Below are 13,626 nucleotides of genomic sequence, written 5' to 3'. Positions count from 1 at the left end.
AAGTTAGATAGGGCTAAATGGCCTCGCCTACTCCCCGTATATGGGAATAAAAAGGCGTCAGCTGATTTTTATTTTTTTTTTGATTGTATTCAAAAAATAAAATCTTTACAGGATAACAGAAAATAAATTAAATTATATAAATATACTTGAAATATTTTTATTAAAATTTTAGGGTTCTTGATTTCATAATCACCAAATTAGAAATAATGGTCTTAACGTCTAATTCCGCACATACATCATTTTCAATAGCTATTAATGCCAAACTAACAAGCCTTTTTTGTGACGTACTTGTTCTTAAGTAGGTTTTAATCAATTTCAACTTGGAAAAGGAACGTTCACCGCTCGCTTCACTAACAGGTAAGGTTAATAGTATTCTTAAAGCAATTGAAAAGTTAGGGAAAGATAAATTATTGGACACAATAAAATTAAAAATATCGAAAGGGTTTTGAATGTTTAAATTATCCTTTCGAAAAATATCCAGGAAGCACATATCTCGTCATATAGTTCTATTGCATTTACGTCTTTATTGGCTCCGTCCATCAAGAGAATCTTTAAATCGTCACAATTTTTCCGTAAATCTTCGTTATTAATTTGTAGTAATCTATACAATAAATTGAAGTTATCATATTATGTTTTTAGTTGTTCAAAACATTCTATTAACGAACACATTGCAACGTCTATAAGTGTATAAAATACATTCACTCTAAATTTATCTTCTGGCGATTGTGGCCTTTCGTCGTAATACTCGTATTCAAATTGTCGTGTCTTTCGTCGTCGAACTTCGTACCAGTTTTAAATTCTTGTTCTCCATCCACCTATTTACTCAGTTATTTTGCCGTTTTTAGAACTTCTTTAAAATTTGTATCTGATCGATACTCTTGTAAGAATATTTTTAAGTTTTCGATAGATTCTAAAGCAAGTGTAATATTCATATTTTTGTCTTGAAGCATTTTACTCACAGGCTTTATTCTGTTAAGTAAATCATGCCAAATTATAAGAGAACAAATAAATTTGTAGTCCTTCATTTTAGCACATAATGTTTGTGTTTCATGCTGAGTTTCTTTATTAAAATTTTCATTATTTAAAATTTCAAAAAGTGCATCGTAAATTTCTCCTAACTGATATCGTAGAGGGCGGATTGCATTAATTTTACTTTTCCATCGCGTTTCTGATGGCTGTTTCAATGTTAAATTTTTTACGAACTTTAAAAGGATTGCCTAACGTTTGTAAGAGAATGAAAAGAAATTATATATTTCTTGAATAATTGCAAAGAAACTAATTGTGTCTGCATTCACTTTGGCTGCATCGTTAATGATTAAATTTAGAGTATGAGCAGCACATGGCACGTAAAAAGCTCGAGGATTTTTGTTCAGAAGGAGCCCATATTTTTTCCCTTTCATATTTGCCCCATTGTCATACCCTTGACCTCGCATGTCTTCAATGGGAATATTCCATTTTTCCAGTTGTTCCACTATTGTTACACATAAGCCACGTCCTGTGGAATCTGATATATCTGCAAAACCTAAAAAGTTTTCTCTGATCTTGAAAATTCCATTCTCACAGGAAACGAAGAGAATAACAATGGGTATTTGTTCTGTTTTACTTGCATCATGTGTGCAGTCTAAAATTATGGAATAATATTTAGATTTTCGAATTGATAATAAAATTGTATCCCTGATTGCATTACTTAAAGTTTCCAATATTTCATTTTCACTGTCTTTACTCAAATATCTATCTATCTATCCCAATGGCTTTAACAGGCCTTTAAGGCCCACAACCTTCCAAGCATGCTTGGATTTCGTAACCGAAATACGAGGATAGAATGGTCACTTCTATGCCTCAAGGTATTCTTGGCTGTATCCGTGTGTGTTCACGGGGCCGGTTTGCCTGCTTGCGGGATGAAAAACACCAGATAAACTGGCGGGAAAAACCCTACTGCCCGCGCCCAAGACCGGCTAACTTGGCTATGGCTGAGGAAGATCCTTCAGCTCCTCACGTCTCCGACGGGAATCGAACCTAGGACACTCCTTCCCCAGACATATGGTTGCGAAGCGCAAAGCCACTAGGCTAACCGCGCGGACTTTACTCAAATAGTGTACTCTATTGTTTCCTTGTAGGGCCCTTTCAACATGGTTTTCCGTGACGGGATCAAACTTCGCAAACAGTTTGACTAATTTTAAAATATTGCCGTTATTCCTTTTATATAATTTATCAGATGATCCGCGAAAAGCTAAATTTTGGCTACCAAGGAATTTTATAATTTCAATCAAGCATTCTAAAACACTCGTCCAATGTTTCTTTTCCATTTCATACATGTTTTGAGTATGGCAATCAATAGTAGTTTTGTTCTTTAAGCTAAATAAGTGAGCTTTTATCAGTTTTAAATTTTTCATATGAGCTAAACTAGTCTCATGTCTATGCAAAGTTGTACTTACATTTCTCCATTCGTTATAACCTTCTACAAGACTACTTGATTCAGTAGGTGCGAAAAGTTTGCAACAAAAGCAAAAAACAGAATTTAAAGCTTCGGAATAAATGAGCCATGTTCTTGGCACGAGCTCCCCGTTTTCCAATTTTCTATTATAATACGTGTCGCCAAATTTATGACCATATGTATTTCTGGGATATGTTATATTTTTCTTTTGAACTGGCCCCATTTCAATTAAAACAACTCGTAATTTTTCATCAATATTTCTCCATTCACCTGGATATTCTAAATTTACAGATACTAACAATGTGTTAGTTTCGTGGTCAACTACAACTAAATCTTCTCCTAACTGTTTTTGACTTAAATCCTGCATCTTGTTATCTTGTTCAACTGTTGTAATAGTACTTTCATTCAAACTGGATGATGTACACGGTGTTCGTCAACTCTGATTTTTGATGTATCAAGTTGGTTAAAATTTGCATCAGAATATTTTAATATTTTAAAAAATTTATTAAGAGCCCCAGTTTGTTTCTTATTATCTGCTTCTTTCGCAGCATGACGCTTACGATTTTGTGCACCAGATAACTTTTTTTTTAAATTTTTGATTCCATTTCTGTTTTATACCCACAAGAAATTATTACACAACACGACACAGAGACGAAACAATAGTCTGCACTGCGCTACTGTCGGTAGCCTATTGCGATGCGTACTGTTATAAATCTACTGTTGCTATCCTGTCATTACTGCGCCATATAATTTTATTATTATTTTAACTTTGTATACTTGTAATTTCTATTAATTACTTGTGATGTCTTTTTCCTTTACTTTATACTTTTAGGGAGATTGCTTTCTCTATCCTTCTATAAAAACTCTTTAGCAAAATTTAGAACTTTTTTCTTCAACTTTAAAATACTTTCTTTAACACAAAACGTTATCTACTCTCAGTTTACAAATTTTACTTATTAAACTCCAAGCTTACTCACAAAGAGGTTACCTAAATCTCTCTGTTAAGTTATCTTCACAAATTTGATATCAACTTCTAACATGTCAATTGATTCTCTTAAGGACACTTGTTAACCTTATTAAACATTAAACATATCGTTATAATATCTATATCTTAAAAGTCTTTCTAATACAACTATAAGAGGAATTATATAAAAGTTTTGAACTTACAAAGGCTCTGTATCTCACAATTAGTCAAAAGTCTTTCACTAAAAGTTCTATGGCAATTCTTTCATCTCACATCTTCATCTGGAATTTTGGCTTCGGCTATATCAATAGGGAATGTAGCGGGACTCGTACAGTTCCGGAAAAATGTTATTCTCCCACGGCGAAAAGAAAAACTTACGAGCGAAGGTACTTCGGGAAATTTGCCTCGCCTTTTCTCCTCTACTTGGGGTCATCGAAAATGCCTGGATGACTGCCGTCTCAAGTAGCTTGAATTGCCGCCTCTAAGAAACTGAAAATGCCGCCTCCAAAAAAAAATGAAACTGTTGTGAACTGTCAATCAGGATCCCTCTGTTTGGGACTTCTCCTTTCGGCAATTTGAAAGCTCTGTCTGTGGCCTAGAAATCGTTTCTCTCTAGCGACGTTTCTAACCGAGAAGCTCCTTTCTGGAAGCGGAAAACTCCTCTCTCAACCAACGTCTGGATCTGGGATGCTCTCTGACGATGTCTGGAGCCGAGCAGCTCTGTCTCTCTTCGGCAACGTCTAGGACCGTGCAGCTTTAGCAATGTATGGAACCGAGCTGCCTCCTCTTTGACAGTGTCTGGAACTGGGCAGCCTCTCCTGTCTCTCTGTGGACGTCTCTGAAACCGGGTCCCCTCTACTTCTGCAGCAATCTCTGGATCCGTGCAGCCCCTTCTGTTTGCTTCAGTCCCTTTTTATTATACCTCCTCTGAGACCTTGCATGAAGTTTGGCAACCCCCAAAGAATCAGTATGATTCTTTCATCTTAAGATTCAAGTTCGGCACGCCCTTTGTTCTCCTCCGCTTTCTTTTAATTGTAAGTTGCCGGCCATCGGAAAGTTGTTTGAACCTTTCTGACTGACTTAGCAGATGCTTACACTTAGAGCCTGCAAGCCTTTCTCATACAAACAAATTTTAATAACAATCTTTCTAATGCCGCCATGTAAATCTATTACATGTAGCTTCGGAGATATAAACATTGCCTTTGTTTTTAACACTCTAACGTATTCTTAATAAAATAGTATATACAGTTAACTTCCAGAGTGTTATTTACAATAACATCTAAAACAAACTATACAGAGACAAACAAAGTTTATTTTTAAAATATTCTAGCAACAAATGTTTTGTACGAAAATTCGTTTCTGCGCATAAAAACCGTTTACCGTTTCACTTTAGATTCTGGAGGCAAGCATTTAGCTTGCTCTCGCTGCAAAATTGTAAACAGCCGGCAGTATACAATTTTTTACAAATTTTTATTCGGTGTATCCGGCCTTATTTATTTTAATATTGATCATTCTAAGAATTTTTTGTTTTTATGGTAAAAATTTTGTTTCTTAAAAATGAACTTATGATCCGTTCCCCGGCGCCCCCTTCGTAGCGACGCCCGCATGCACCGCATGCTCTGCATGCCCGCTTCCGACGGCCCTGTATGTGAGTACCCCTACTGTGAATAGGTTTAAGATGTATGATAGGTATTGTGGGTTTCCCTCGATGAGTCTGTTGACTCCATGGAGTATTATAAATAATCAAAATAAAATAATTTATACAGAAAATTGAGTCACTGCTTGTGTTATTTCTCCCCTTTGTAAAAAAAAAAAAAAAAAAAATTAGTTTTCTTATATAGCCGCTGAATCAATAGTTTTCCATTAAATTATTTAATCTTATATACATCAGTCTTTGGGTAAGGTTCGGGATATAAATGTGTGACAATTAGTGCATTACTCGTAGTGTGTGTTGATAGGAGCAAGTCCACATTTTCGTGATGTGAGGTAATAATTGGACGCCGATTAAACCTGGTAATTTGTGTTCACGAAATGGAATTTCAATACATTTTTTGCATATAACTATTGTGATTATCGCAGCACATGAGAAAGATCGGTTTCGAATACCTTTCCTGGTTAACGTGCGATACACGTTATAAATTTTATATAGTAAGTGATCATGTAAACTTGCTTGTACGAGGAAGTCAGTTCTGTTTTGTCTCAGCTCATCATGTACTACTTAACCTGGTTTCCTCACCATGCACTACGTGATTTGAACCGATATTCATCGACGTATAGTTTGTTTTTGTTTATTGTAACTATCTCTCCACATGCCATTGATGGAATGTAATTTTTTTTTTTTGTTACACTAACATAATGTGATATTATGAACAATATATGCTTCTATGTGCGTTAGTGGCGATTCCTATATGAAACATACAGTCGTGATATGATACAAATGAAGTTTCATACAAATTTAATTCTGAAGTAGATTTTGAATAGTGACCAAACGTGGTTAAAATTAGTAATTTATTTCCAAGCATGAGGAGATATATAGCACTTCCAGTGTGATCTTTCCAGTAATGATCTATTTGTGTTCTTTAGGTTATAGGGACAACAAATTCAGAAAAATGCCATTCAAAACTTAAGAGTCTGCTAATTATTATTAACACCAAACCTCCAGGGAGTCAAAGATGCATCTTATAAATAAATAATTTACTTATAAGAGTGTGCAACCCAGATTAGACTTTGGGATTCTTGCGTCCCAGTTGGCAAGAGAAAGACGCAAGCCTGATGGCGATATTACCTAACATTTTAACTTACAGAGCCTTGTGAATAGAGGAGGGGATGACAGACATAACTTGATGAGGGGTTGTTACTAGATTAATGTGGAGGAAACATTTCATAATGTAGAGGGAGGCAAGGGTTGAACTAGAGGCTATCCCAGGAAGCTGTATAAGGAGGGTGTGAACTGGGACTGAGAAGCAGGTTCTTTGCATGAAGAATGATTGGCGAGTGGGATACATGTTGCCTGAAAGTGTGAGTGCGGAAACTGTCAGTGGGTTTAAGACATGGTTCGATGATCTTTTGGCATGAGAGAGAGAATATGGACCTTCTCATGATGAGCCCTTTGACTCCATGGAGGTAATAATAATAATAATTTTCACATAACAATGGAGACATCACAATGATAGTAAAGTTAATGTGGATTCCACTGTGGGCCTAGATGTGTGTAAAAGCCTGCTTTGGAACTTGTATAGCTCCTTGAGTTCCTGAGGCTTGTTTTGAAACAAAGCAAAAAATCAATTATGAATGTTTATTATTGCTTCACTTTTCATGGTACTTACTTTAATTTATATACCTAAATATAAATTTAGGTATATAAATTAAATGAGGTTGTACAAAAATGCTATGCCAGAAAGTGAGTTATTGGAAAAAAAAATCAATCTTTCAAACTTTTAAATATAATTTATTTTATTTTTGTTTTAACATGTTCATATAAATCTAATTAATATCAAGATAGAGTAGATAATTCTATAAGCATAATGCCTTTAGTGCAGAATGAAGAATCCATATTTTCTGGGAGGAGAAATCCTACCACTTCTGTATGAAACAAAGTAATCTTCAGTTGCAAAGGCCTTATTGAAGTTCCTTAGAGGTGATTTAAACCTAGGTCTTTGCAATTAGAAGACATTGGCAATAATGATTGAACTGTAGACACTCCTGTAATATTATGCCTCTCTTGAAAAAGTATCGATTTCAGAAGCTTAATTTTTTTAGAGTAAAAATAACATGAATTTTTAAGAACAACTCAACCAAGTATGCATTTATTTATTTTGATAGTAATTCCACATAACATAATTGTTCAGCCTATAGAACATTAGTATTGTCGATGGGTAGAAATTTGAGGAGAAAGAATAAACTTGTTAAAATTTGATTAGAATGTAAGATGGTTTTTTTGACTGATCTTTAGAAGATAAGGTGGTAATGTCTGTTATTGTTGATTCTTCACTCCCATCTAAATAAAGATTTAGTGGGAGTTGAGTTGGAAATTAATGATATTTCTGATGAACACCATGAAAATATTTGCAGGAAATGCACTGCAGAAATTGAACATTTGCCTGAAAGACTGGAGAAAATGATGAGAGAAGTCATTCTCTTGAATAGCTTAATAGACCATTATGTCTAATGCTGCAATCATGTTTCTTCATCTGTTTCTTATTTTAATAAAGGAATCTGGAATCTCATCAGAATCTGAATCTCATCTGGATTAAAGTATTCATTCAGTTGTGCTTGGGACTTCCTGCAGTTTTTTCTTGTCAATTTTATTTGTAGGTGGTATTTGTTTAATCAGCTGGCCATCTGCTTTCCAAACCACTGAGTTCTTTTACTTATAAGTGATAGAATGTTGACATTTGAAAGGATTCCACAGTTCCTTGTTATGTCTTTGTTCATACAGTCCAATATTTTGATCTTAGAATGGTCAAAAAACATTCTATAATTTTATTGTAAGAAGTATCTTTCCTTGTTGTTGATCATGTTTCTCAACCATAGGTTAACATTGGGTACAGATAACTGAAATTGAGCTTTTTTATTTTTATATTTTTAAATGAATTATTTAAAATTATTCTGAATTTTAGAAGCTGTAAGATTGCAGAATATCCATGATTGGCCTTTTCATTTCTCTCCTCTATCTGTTGATTCATATCATTATAGCTGTCCTTCTAGATATTTGAAATTATCCAACTTGCTCGAAGATATAATTATCAACAGCCAAGTTGGATCAGTCTTGATGGATCTTTGAAATGCACTTATATTTAATATTTTCCTCATTTATGATAGAACAACCCATAAACTTTATTAATTAACTGAGATGTAGTTTGTATAACATTTCTGACAAGAGTTTCCATGGATAAATGTCATCAGCATAATCTTATAGAATGTTCTTTCCATTCATTTAGGTGTCAAATAAATTTTCCAATGCTATATTGGAGTCTGTGAGAGATCATTACCTTGACAAAGACTAGATTTTCTTTCAAAAATTGATGCATATTGCTGTAAGAAACGTACCTGCAGAGCATGTGGTAATTATGTAATTGTATTATATTTATATACTCTGTGGTATTTTAAATGTCTCATTACATTTCATAGTACATTTTGATGGATGCTGTCATATGTTCATTTATAGGCTGCAAATACTAGATGCAATTCTTTATCAAATTTATAATGTTTTTCTAACCACAGTTGGAGTGTGAAAATATGATCAGTTGTTGACTTTCTGTTGCAGTATCCATGCTGACATTTCCCCGTTTATGTTTGAAATATTTCAATTAATTCTTTTCTACATTAGTGTAGACAGTATTTTGCACCATGTATTCAAAAGGGAGATACTTCTGTAGTTACTGATAATCATTACTCTCCTGTTTTTAAAAATAGAACATAATATGGCTGTATTCCAGTCCTCTGGGATTTCTTCTTTTGCCATATATTTTAGTTTCAAATTTTAGAAGTTTTGCTGTAATTTCATTTTCATCAGCTGCTTCGTTATATTTTAGTGCTTTAATTACACTTTCCCTTTCAATCAGAAATGGTTCCTCAATTGTAGGTTTTTCTTCATTTCCTTCTAAACATTGCATCTCAAATATAAGGTTTCTATCTGGTAGTGATATTTGTTTAGTATTATCTCAAAATTATCTGAATTCCTCAGTAGTTTGTCTTTTTCTCAGGTAATTAAATCTCATTGGTTGTTCAGTTTGAGGTTTATGTCTGCTTTTAAATATCTCACTGGAGATCTGAAGAACCTTTGGCTTAATTGTATTATTTTGAATTTTTTCAGTTTTTTTTTTATCTGCTAGCCTTTTTTCTTGACAGTCTTCTACTAGCTAAATTTCTACTGCTCCCATAGTTTTTTTAGTATTTTTTTCAGTGGGTCCCACAGCATTTCTAACCTCATCTCATTGTCATTAATAGAGGTCATTAGTAAACATAATTGCTGTCTTGAATGAAGATTTTTCAGGAGCTCTTAGTGATATCATCTGAAATCTGAGAACATTTAGTTGTTGGATGGATGTGTGTGTATATTAAATTAATGCTTGTTTTGAAGTGAGAGGTAATGCCTGGTGGAAAAGAAAAAAATCTAAATTTTGGTATGCTGATAAGGCAAGCAATTCTTGTGGCACATTTTATGCCAGACATAATTAAGGTTAACATGATTATCAAAATCCTACTAAATCATTTATAGATCAAAAATTAGGCTTGTAGATGCATGCATTTTATAGGTTTTAATGATTTATGGTAGAGAAATTTTCAGATGAGAAAGAAGAGTGTAAAGTACTGTCATCAACAATGAAATGGATTTGCAGCTGGAAAAAGTGATAATAATGGTAGCTACCTACTAGATTTCTGTTCAGGATATAGACTGGTCATTACTAACACCATGTTCCAACTATGTGCCCAAATTTACATGGAGAAAAAAACACAAGAAAATACATCATTGCTGCTAGTGATATCATCATTCTGATTCAGTATTGAGTCATTACTAACACCATGTTCCAACTATGTACCCAAATTTACATGGAGAAAAAAACACAAGAAAATACATCATTGCTGCTAGTGATATCATCATTCTGATCTGAATGTGACATTCTGATCAAATTGAATGTCACATTGAAAAGAAAAGTAAGGAAGTTTTAAAAATAAGCAAAGTTCAGCTTTTTTCAGAGGTGAACAGTAAGCTCAAATATACAAATATTCAAGAAGCAATGAATGAGTTTCAGGATATGAATCAAACCTTGGAGATGCAGTGGCAAACTATAAAGAAAACATTGATTCCAGAAGGAGGAAAAAAAATTTAGAACTCCATGGTGAAGTGAACTTAAGAGGCAGTCAAGGAAAAGAAGAAACCCTGTTGAAAGTTCATGCCAAGTAAATGAGCTTGTGCTTTGAAAGAATATAGAGAAAAATGTGAGTGAAGCATTATGTAAAAGTAGCAAAAAAGTCATGAAAAGACTGATAAGAATACAGCAATAAATATCAGGAGGATAGCAGAATGTTCTGGGGGCTAGTGTAAACTTAGACATGGAAGAGAGAGTATTGTAAAACGAATTAGAAATAACAAAGGTGACATAAAAACTAAAAATATTTTGGTGCTTGGAGTAATTGCTTTGAGTGTTCATTGAAACAAGCAGTGCTATAAAAATCATACGGAATATTCACAAGAAGAATGCAATTAAGAGTACTTATCAACAGATTGAAACATACCCAAACTGAATGCAAATGGTGAATAGGCAGACATTGGGGCTTCCCAACAGTGTATCACAATTGATGAACATTTGGGTAAATATAACAGTCTTAGTGACTTTGATTGTGGACATATTATCAGCTCAAGACAGATGGGTCATGCTATTGCTCAAGTGGTAGAACCCTAGGGTTTTCAAAGGCAACTGTATCAATGGTCTACCATGAGTATACCATGAACAAATGTATCAGTGAGCAAGTGGTGGCTGACCACACACCATTGATGACCAGGGTCAATGTAGACTGTCCAGGCTTGTACAGACCAACCACAGGGCAAGGGCAGCAAAAATCACATCCAGTTTCGATGTCAGAGGTCTAAGTAGCATCAGTGAGTGAACAATACAGAATACCTTGCATACCATGGGCCATGTGAGCTAATGCTCTAATTGTGTACCACTGTTGACAGCTCATCATTGGGTATTGGGCCTCACCTGGTGTCGGGACCATCAAAACTGGGCCTCTGTAGAGTGATGAATCCCATTATTAGTTTTATTGAGCAGAGGGTGTGGGTGTGGCTTTGACAGCATGAGGCCATGGCCTCATGATGTAGACGTCTTGCCAGGTTGGCTCTGTTCATGGAGGTGGTGGTTTGGAGAGCCTTCTCAGTTGACACTAGGTCCCTTAGTGTGTCTGGAGAGATCCTTAAATGTCATAAGCTACCAGAATGTGCTGGCTGATCACTAACACACTTTCATGGCCTTTGCATCCTGTATCAGATAGTCTGTTTCAGCAGGACAGTGCGCTGCCCCACTGGGCTGCAACCTCCTAGTATGGCTGAAGGAACACTCATCTGAGTTTGGGACCATTCAGTGGTCCCCAAGCTCCCCAGATTTAAACCTGATCGAATCTTTCTGGGATGTTGTAGAGTGAGACATCAGATCCAGGTATCTGGGACTGATGTCTAAGGTGCAGCTGTGGACAATGTTGCAATAGGCATGACTGGAATTACTTCCGGCATCGGATGGGGTCAATGACTAAGGGAATGCAGGCTGGTATTCATGCTAGAGGAGGACCAGCACTCTATTAGATAGGTATCTCTAATGTTTTGTCCATTGAGTGCATGAGATAGGAAAAAAATCATCAAAAACATTTGGAAAGGAGCTGCAAGTAAATGATACTTAATTAGGAATGCTCAAATATGAAATTATAAAAGTTTTACAGTAATGCACTGCATAATTCAGAGGGCCTGGTAAGAAGATCAAATTCTGAATGGTTGAAGTGGAGCTCTCATAATACCCATCCATAAAAAAGGAGAAATTAATCAAAATGTGAGAATTACCAAAGAATTTCCCTACTATGTGTTCCAGATAAAATTTATTCAGGCATACTTGAGAAGAAACTGAGAAAAATTGTAGAAGAGGAACTTAAAAAAGAAGAACAAGCTGGGTTCAGGCCAAATCAAAGTTGTGAGCATTGATCTTCATTTTAAGGCATAGCTGAGAAATTAGGAGAATAGAACAAGGATCTTTATTTAAGTTTTGTTGATCTGGAAAAGGTATGTGACTAGGCACCAAGATAAAAACTGTTCAAAACACTACAATTATATTATTTAAATGAAATATTGAGCTGTACATAGTTTATATTAATTGTAAGTCTGCAGTTAAAAATGAAATTTTTAACTGCTGACTTACAGGAAGATGGTTTGATGTAACATCAGGTGTGACCCAGGCTTGCACACTGACTTCAATATTATTCATTTGTATTTATTTATTTGTATGGAGTTTCCTCCCTTTTCTCTCTCATCCTCATTAGAATGAGTTGAGCTCCCTCATGGGGGGGGAGAGTTAAGTGTTTATGATGGTAGATCCATGTGTGTTCACGGGGCCGGTTTGTCTATTGTGGGAATGAAAAAATCTTAAGTTTCCGGGTGAGAAAAACTCCTGCCTCCGTATGACACTGGCTAACTCACCTTTAGTCGAAAGAGATCAGATAATGTTCCTCATGTCATAAACGGGAATCGAACCCAAGTCTTTCTCACCAAAAGGCTTAGTCTGTACTGACTGAGCTATGACTGAGCTATGGAGGCTCTGTTCATCTGTATTGATCACATTATGAAAGAAAGTGGCATTAAACCTGGTATTAGAATTGAAGAAGATAATCTAATTTATTTACTTTATGCTGATATTTTACTCCTAAATAAATCTGGTGTAAGTCTACAGGATTCCTTAACTAAATTGAAAACTTGATATAGCAAATTTGGTATGAAAATTGGCAGTAAAATGACACAGAAAATTTTAGGCACAATCTTTGAGTGCAGATAACAAATTTAAAAAAAACAAAAAAAACGAAAGAATAAGCAAAATTGTTATGACAGGGAGTCAACTGAATAAATTGATATATAATAAGAGAGAAATTAAAACACCAAAACCATCTGTACACAAGACAGTGTTCAAATTCGTATTAACTTGTGAATCTAAAGCTGGGTCTATAGAAGTTGAACAGTTGTAGACTGTTTTACTTCTAACTCAGATGTAGTTGATAATGAAGTGTTGACACTGCTGCCAGTTGGTGAGAGTGATCATGAGGTACTCTTGTTTGGGAAGTGATGAAACAAGAAAAGGTCACTGCCAAAAATGAATACACGTGGAAGTATAAAGCAGGTGATTATAGAAAGCTCTGTAATCAGTTAGCATCAGTTTTTACTTCTAACATATAGATGAGCTGAGCGGAAAAAGATGTTGGCAATGCACGGAAACTCACAAGGCAGTACCTGACGAAAGCAATGTATGACTGCATACCAAGGGTTAAGTGAGTAAATAGGGTAGGAGTGAAATGGATGAACAGTGAGATTAAGCAAACTGTGTTGGAAAAGAAAATGTTATGGAGGAGGTACATGATAGTTGGTGGTGATCAGGTCCATGAAGAGTATAATGTGCAGGCTAGAAAGGTGATGAGCATGGTAAAGAAAGAAAAGGTGCAGTATGCGAGAGGAGATTGACTGGTCAGGTCAAGT

General features: G+C 35.1%; 2 protein-coding genes across 8 annotated transcripts in view; one reads left to right on the top strand and one right to left on the bottom strand.

The window, feature by feature from the left end:
- The window catches only part of heix (UbiA prenyltransferase domain-containing heix), a 68,167-nt gene extending 64,227 nt beyond the window's left edge, over positions 1-3,940 (bottom strand). The window contains exon 1 of the mRNA XM_090407610.1: positions 3,602-3,940. The gene's annotated coding sequence lies outside the window, so the exon portion shown is untranslated. The remainder of the gene's footprint in view (positions 1-3,601) is intronic.
- Positions 3,941-4,920: 980 nt separating this feature from the next.
- mTor (serine/threonine-protein kinase Tor) overlaps positions 4,921-13,626 on the top strand; it is an 816,233-nt gene continuing 807,527 nt past the window's right edge. The window contains exons 1-2 of one of the 7 annotated variants that reach the window (XM_090412780.1): positions 4,921-5,046; positions 8,339-8,461. The gene's annotated coding sequence lies outside the window, so the exon portion shown is untranslated. Of the gene's footprint in view, positions 5,047-5,240; positions 5,412-5,528; positions 5,547-6,336; positions 6,522-8,338; positions 8,462-13,626 lie in introns of those variants that run through there. The other 6 variants (XM_090412771.1, XM_090412789.1, XM_090412800.1 and 3 more) reach the window with 6 other exon arrangements.

The sequence above is a fragment of the Typopeltis vanoorti genome, chromosome 2 (assembly GCF_054136105.1).
Source record: "Typopeltis vanoorti isolate ZY-2024b chromosome 2, IOZ_Tvanoo_1.0, whole genome shotgun sequence".
NCBI lineage: Eukaryota > Metazoa > Arthropoda > Arachnida > Uropygi > Thelyphonidae > Typopeltis > Typopeltis vanoorti.
This window is presented reverse-complemented; position numbering and strand designations above follow the sequence as displayed.